The 7968-nt window shown below is 35.4% G+C and overlaps 1 long non-coding RNA gene across 1 annotated transcript; it reads right to left on the bottom strand.

Annotated features, from left to right (window-relative positions):
- Positions 1 to 2576: 2576 nt before the first annotated feature.
- On the bottom strand, positions 2577 to 7668 carry LOC121253007. The gene is made up of 3 exons (XR_005938318.1): positions 7039 to 7668; positions 5462 to 6768; positions 2577 to 2726 (listed from the first exon to the last, which is right to left on the bottom strand). It is a non-coding gene; the product is annotated as an uncharacterized LOC121253007 (long non-coding RNA).
- Between the last annotated feature and the right edge of the window lie 300 nt (positions 7669 to 7968).

Below are 7968 nucleotides of genomic sequence, written 5' to 3'. Positions count from 1 at the left end.
GATGGATGATGGTTATGAATGTGAGGATGAGATGAGATCATGATGATATGAAAGGATGATGAGATGATAAATGATATGAAAAGATGAGGTGAAGATTACTAGTTTGGAGAATGATGTAATGAGATGGATCGTGATGCTTATGAAGATGACGATGTTATGCGACCATATTGATGATGAGATGATAAATGATATGAAAGGATGAGGTGGAGATTATTAGTTTGGAGAATGATGTTATAAGATGGATCTTGATGCTTATGAAGATGACGATGTTATGCGACCATGATGATATGAAAGGATGATGAAATGATAAATGATATGAAAAGATGAGGTGATGATGATTAGTATGGATAATGATGTAATGAGATGGATTGTGATGCTTATGAAGATGATTGTGTTATGCGACTATGATGATATGAAATGATGATGAGATGATAAATGATATGAAAAGATGAGGAGATGATGATGATGAGTATCGATAATGATGTAATGAGATAAGTCGTGATGGTTATGAAGATAATGATGTGATGAGATCATAATTATATGAAAAGACGATGAGATGATAAATGATATGAGAAGATGATGAGATAATGATTAGTATGGATAATTATGTAATGAGATGGATCGTGATGGTTATGAAAATGACGGTGTTATGAGACTATGATGATATGAAAAGATGATAAATGATATGAAAAGATGATCCTGATGATAAGTATGGATAATGATATAATGAGATGCATCATGATAGTTATGAAGATGAGGATATGATAAAATCAAGATTATATTGAAAGATGATAAATGATATGAACAGATAATGAGAAGATAAATTATAAGTTACGCAAGACAATCATAAGTTTTGAGTGCCTATTATGCAATGGAGGTAAAGCTAGTGGGCGAGCCCACCTTAGCCTACTAGTTGTTGTGCTTCTCTTCTCCCACTTCCTTTCAGGCTTTCACTCCTTAGAACATTGGCAATGGACTAGCCAAATGTTAATGCAAGTCTAAATTTTAGCTAGATGTGAGAAAAAGCCTCTACATTGGACTAGCCAATGGACCAAAGCTTAAGATCTGATGAATAGTAAATCTTAAATCCTCTCCAAACATAGCTAGCTACTATTCACAATGGAAATCAATATTTAATTATTTCATCACTTCCCTCTCTCTTTGAATGGTAAAACATGCATGGCATGCACATTATTTCTACTAATTGATAGAGTAGACACATTATTTCTACAAAGCATGAAGATCTAAGAAATATATAAATTGTATTTGCAAAAGAAAAAATAAAAAATAAAAAATTATATTATTATTTTAACTTTATAATGGCTAGTCCAATGTGGACTCACCTAGTCAAAAGTTGATATTATAGCCAAAAATTAAGATTCTAGACAAACTTTAGACTTGGCAATGGTCTAGCCATTGCCAATGCTCTTAATGGCATGTATCCTCTTTTCTCTCTCCAATATCTCCTCCTCCTTCCCCTTTTCTTCTGATACTCCTTTAAGGCAACTTTTGAATTCTGAGAACCACGATTGTGACCAAGGGTTACGGGTACCCGAGTTTATTGGCCTACAATTGTGACCATGTTGATCTTGTTGGGCTATAAAGATCTATAGGTTGAAGATCTATGTGCACATCACTTTATGACTTGTGACATAGATAGAGAGGTGGGAGGAGGAGGGGAAGGTAGGGAATGGAGGAGGTAGAGGAGCAGAAAAAAGGTGAGGGAGGGGAGGAAGAGGAGGCAAGACGATGAGATGATCCCGAACATGAGACCTAGTCCTCGTATACAATGAAGAGGTGATCCCTTAGTTTACTTGCAAGAGGATAGAAGAAGCCTCCCATGCCCTTTTCCTCCCACTAGTTTTTGTGCAAGAATAAAAAGCCAAATAGATTTGGACAATGCTAATGATGTAAAGGGGGAGGTACTCACATCTTGTCACATTCTTCCATTTTGAAAAGGCAAAGAGAACATAGTCAATGCATACCGGTGGTTAGTAGAGTAAACCACCAATAATGACTTAAAGAGAATTCTAATAATATAAATAATATACAATGAAGCAACTTTAATCCTAAATGTTAAGCTAATTCTGGTGAAGTAATAAAAGCCATTTTTCAAGGACAACTGAAATACAATAGAAGAAACATGAACAAAGTAATTTTGCAATATCTCACATTGAGAATGAATATAATGTGCGCTCAAGTCTCCCCTAACATCACATGAAATTAGAAGAAATATATATCACATAAGAAACATAGAGAAAATGAATAGAACCATTCAATTAGTAGAGACCTAATCTGAAGATAAGCATACTTTTTTTATTTTGGTATGCTAAGAAATTCATCGTTATAAATTTGGCTTCAGGAAAGACTTTATTGAAATTTTTGTTGTTTCAGTATCATTTTGAGAGAGAAAGAGGGAGTATGAGTGTAATTATGTCCAATGAACTCGCTAAGATTACATTTAAGAAAAGAAATTATAAAAGTTATTAGCAGTAGCAACATATAAGTGGATTATAATAGTAACAAGGATTAGTCATATAAAGCACAAAAGGATTAGTCATATAAAGCACCTAAGGAACCATCAAATAACAGAGCAAGAACAAATTAATTAAAATGCTATTACCCCCCATATTTAGCTAATGCTCTGCAAAGCACTGTTCCTTTATCTTGCTTTCTAAAATTAAGTGGCGCAAATAGGTGCTGGAAGGATGTAGAAATCCTTGATACTGCATGAAAAACATATTATATATATATGTACATAGAGTTATCTCATATATCATTGTTAAAAAGAACACTAACACCCACAAAGGCACACATGCACAGGGTTTTAAAACCCATTCTTTATCTCCTAAAGAAAGAATGAATATACCTATATACCCACACTCTCAACGACGACAAAAAGTTCTCTTTGCTCTTTGTTTGCTTTACAATGATGGCAACGGACATAGTCCAAACAACACCTAGTTGCATCTTAATGTGGTTGCAAGCAATCCAAAGTTCCTTAAGAAATGGATTAACATAGTAGGATCCAAGAGACATTAGTGATAGTAATCAAGGAAGAAGTGTAACGCCCCAATGGAAGGCCCAAACCACATGGTTTATACTCCAAAAAGACTAATCAATAATACAATTGGAGCATCATTAGAACCTTATAAAGAATAAGAACTTCTCCGGGATCCCACATACCACCTACCCTTATCCATATCATATAGGGTATCACAATCTACCCCCCTTAAATTCCCGTCGTCCTTGTCGGGCCTGTCCATTGTAGGTGGCACGGCTCAAGTCTCACATTTCTGGTTGGGATAGGCTCTGATACCATTTGTAATGCCTCAATAGAAGACCCAAACCACATGGCCTATACTCCAAAAAGACTAGTCAATGATACAATTGGAGCCTCATTGGAACCTTATAATTTCCTTCCCAAGCAATGTGGGATCCCATATACCACCTACCCTTATCCATATCATATGGGGTATCACAATGATATCATTTGTAATGCCCCAATGGAAGGCCCAAACCTAAAAGGACTAGTCAATGATACAATTGGAACCTTATAAAGAGTAAGAACTTATCCTTCCCGAGCAATATGAGATTCCATATACCACCTACTCTTCTTATCCATATCATATGGGATATCACAATTTACCCCCCCTTAAATTCCCGACGTCCTCGTCGGGCCTGTCCATTGTAGGTGGCACGGCTCAAGTCCCACATTTCTGGTTGAGATAGACTCTGATACCATTTGTAACGCCCCAATGGAAGGCCCAAACCACTGGCCTATACTCCAAAAGGACTAGTCAATGATACAATTGGAGTCTTATTAGAACCTTATAAAGAGTAAGAACTTCTCCTTCCCGAGCAATATGAGATTCCATATACCACCTACTCTTCTTATCCATATCATATGGGATATCACAATTTACCCCCCCTTAAATTCCCGACGTCCTCGTCGGGCCTGTCCATTGTAGGTGGCACGGCTCAAGTCCCACATTTCTGGTTGAGATAGGCTCTGATACCATTTGTAACGCCCCAATGGAAGGCCCAAACCACTGGCCTATACTCCAAAAGGACTAGTCAATGATACAATTGGAGTCTTATTAGAACCTTATAAAGAGTAAGAACTTCTCCTTCCCAAGCAATGTAGGATCCCATATACCACCTACTCTTATCCATATGATATGGGGTATCACAAGAAGTTAGGCAATTATGATGATAAAATGAGGCAACTAAAGTATGCTTGGACTCATTCAAGGGTCTTCCCCTAAACAACAATAGCTTTGCAATAACTCATAATTTGTACTTTTAAATCATATGATAGTTAAATCTTTATGTTTTGAATTGAATACAGGAAAGTAAAGTCAAGGACAATTGAACATTAGGAACCATCACTAAAAGAAAATGAGCTAAAGTAAGAGGAACAGATGAACAATATTACTAGTAACTCTATAAAGCATTCGGAACAATCATTGAAAAACTCACATACACAAACGCATCATAACAAAGTCATTGCTCTCAGTAATCTAACATAAGTCTTGGTTTAATTTATAGTTTTCCAAGTTTTGGTTCATGCAAATTCCAAATTACATGAGTTTGAAATAATATTCAAACCCATGGTCATTGCTCCCAGTAATCTCTAACTCCCTAGTTCTGCAGGGATAAGCCTCTAAAAATGTATATGTCAGATAGACAAACAAAAATAAAGTTCATAGGCATGAGTTCATGATAAATCCACGTGTAAACAAATTGGTTAAAAAAAAATTTAAATACAACAGTTGGACAAAGCATTCAGCTTTTGATAGTGCTAAAAGTTTGATTCTACAGGATACCAAAACCATTCACACTGATTTAGTACAGCTATAATTAACGTTTGACTCAATTATCTTTGATGTCCATTCAAACCATCCAAGTTTCAGCATTTAACTGATACTCATAAATTTATAGCAAACTTGGATCTTAGATTTGAACGGGATCATCCAAGTTACACCATGGAGTAGAAATATGAAGCAGGCCACATAAATAAAGATATACTTCAATTTTCCTTTCTTGATACCCAAAAAGATTATATAACTCAAGGTAGAAAGATGAACTGATGAATAATATTACTAGTAGCTCTACATATCATTAGGAAGGTTCACTCCCAAAGTCACAACGCACTCACACATCATAACAAAGCCTTTGCTCTCAATAATCTAACATAAGTTTTGGTTCCATTTATAGCTTTCCAAGTTTTGGTTCATGCAACGTCCAAGGAATATAAGTTTGAAAAGTTTGAATAGTATTCAAACTCAAAGTCTTTGCTCTTTGTAATTTAACTCCCAAGTTCTGAAGGTATAATGGCAACATCGTAACTAAAAACACATTTATTGAACTGATAACAACATACTGTATTCAATGAGACAAAAAGAACATATTGTATTCATCTTCTATAAATTTATAGTCTTGTTTTTTTAACAGATACCTTAATATTGGAAGATTGGATTTCCTTTCCTGGTTTAGAAGTTCTAGACTTCGGACCTTAACTCATCTCTGTTCAGTTTCTAGTAAGGCTTCGTCAATCAAGGATCTCTTAGCCTTTGCAACATGTACAAAAAATTTAAAAATAAAAGAGTCAGATGAAAAGGGAAAAGAAGTAGCTGAATCAAAATGAATATAAAAAAAAAAAAATCATAGAAGTATTGATTATAAAATTCTTTATATCTAGGTACCACTCAAGAGTTTTTGAAGGTGATTCACTGAAGAACAAAAGAAAATTTTAATTTTTCACTAATAAAAAACATAAAGAGATAGAGGGGGGAACAACCCATCAATCCAAACAAGAAACTGGTTGAAAAAATCCTTAATAGTGTCATCTCCATGTAAATGAAACATGAAAACTTTCTTGTTTAAACAAGAAAAGCAATAAAGAAACAACCCCTGTACCTCAACAACAAACAAAAGGAACTAGCAAGAGCTATTCCGTGATAGAGAATCACCAAACATGAAACAAATTATGATAATTGGTTCTTAAGACTTTTTTAAAGTTTAAACCCATATAAAAAGTCATAGCAGTACAATCAGGAATGACATCATCTACAACATTCTAGTACACAATAGGTGGCACAATATAGCTTAAGGATTGCTAAACTCTGCAGGCAATATATTGGTTACCGACCACATTTTCAACATCTACTTTTCTATGAATCCAGATCAAAGCAAATATTCTGATAAAATAGACCTAGTTGAACGAATAATTTTGTCTCAAGTAATTGAAATATGTAGTCACCATAAAAGCACTACTACTATATGGAAAATAACATACCAAATGAGGCAAAAAGGACTCTGTTGCAAAGAAGCTTACCAATTGGAATCTTCCCATGAGGAGAGTTATAAGCATACAATGAATCAATCTTCACCAGACTGATCGGGGGGAAAAAAATTAAAACAACGGCTGCATTCATTTCACATACGAACACAGAGGTTGGGGGTGGCGAAGGAACGGAACTATGGCAAATCATTAATGCCAAAATAAGCATCCTATTACTTTCACTTACAATGTTGTACGCAATTTCAGTAACAAGCATGATGGAAGCCACTGAAGCATGGTTGTTTCACACTCTTAACTGGATACCCAACAGTGGCCAAATCACGCACATGATGTTCAATAATCTCGGTGCGAGTCCCACCGCGTGATAGCTGAGGACCTGGTAGGATCACAAAGAAAAATTCAAAATCGTATGGACTCAACGAATACGTTCTCATTGAAGGGTGTGGATGAGCTGAATATTCCTAGCCAAGAGGAAAAGCAAAGCCAGAAAAGAATTAGAAGTGGATTTGCATTAAAACTGCAAAATCAAGATACCCCCGTTGAGAATTATAAAGATATATGAATCAATTTTCCCTAGAAAGATCGGGGAAAGGAAAAAGTAAAACAATGATTGCATTCGTTGCAGATACGAATTTATTTGAAGATATAGAGAAAAAAAAAACAAAAAGCAAAACTAAAGATACATTGCGAATCATTAGTGTTAAAATTTCCCCCCTATCACCTTCACTTACATATAAACCGCAGAGGCCTTGGAGACCAACGATCGCAGTGAGTCTGCCTTGCCGTGAGAAATCCTTGAGGTGCTTCTCACTGCCGGATAGCTGAGGACCTGGTGAGATCACAAAGAAACATTAAAATCGTGTAGACTCAAAGGAATACGTTCACAAACAAGGGTGTGGGCTGAATACTCTTAACTAAGAGAAAGAACCGGGCAAGAAAAACCTAGCTAGCAAAAGAACAAGAAGCATATGCCCAATTCGAAAAGGAGAAGAGAAAGGGGCGAGCATATCGCAAATCTTTAATCCCGAGCAGACAAAACGGAGGAGAGAAAAAGGCGTGCATATCGTTAATCTTTAATTCGAGCAGACAAATGACTTCGTGCTCAAGCTCGTCTAATTTCAATGATTATCACGACCTTAGCTCATACTAGAACTCATCGCTACCATTGAAAACTATTAATCAAGAGGCAATGTTTCGCACCAGAAGTACACCGATTGAGCAAAATCGAGGGCAAAGACTAAACCGACGCAGGTATAAAGAGGAATTCCACCGAAAGTCTCTCTCTCCATTCAAATGGCGAACGATTTCACCATCTGGATACTTTGGGGTATTATGTTTTACCGTTACTGGAATGTTGTGCGCTTTATTTTTCAAAATCTTTAATGTTCAAATTGGAAAATGGGAAGAAAAGAACGGCTATAAACGGTGTTTTATTTTTAAAAAATATTTTAAAATAAACAGTGTTATAAACGGAAATTGAACAGCGGAAAGAATGCCAACATTTCTGTGTTTTATTTTTAAAAAATATTTTAAAATAAACAGTGTTATAAACGGAAATTGAACAACGGAAAGAATGCCAACATTTCTTTCTTTCTTTTTTTTTTTTTTTTTTTTTTTTTTTTTTTTTTTTTTTTTTTTTTTTTTTTGTCTTATAGCCGTTT

The sequence above is a fragment of the Juglans microcarpa x Juglans regia genome, chromosome 2S (genome assembly GCF_004785595.1).
Source record: "Juglans microcarpa x Juglans regia isolate MS1-56 chromosome 2S, Jm3101_v1.0, whole genome shotgun sequence".
Taxonomy (NCBI): Eukaryota; Viridiplantae; Streptophyta; class Magnoliopsida; order Fagales; family Juglandaceae; genus Juglans; species Juglans microcarpa x Juglans regia.
Note: the sequence above shows the minus strand (reverse complement) of the source record. Positions and strands in the feature narration are given on the sequence as shown.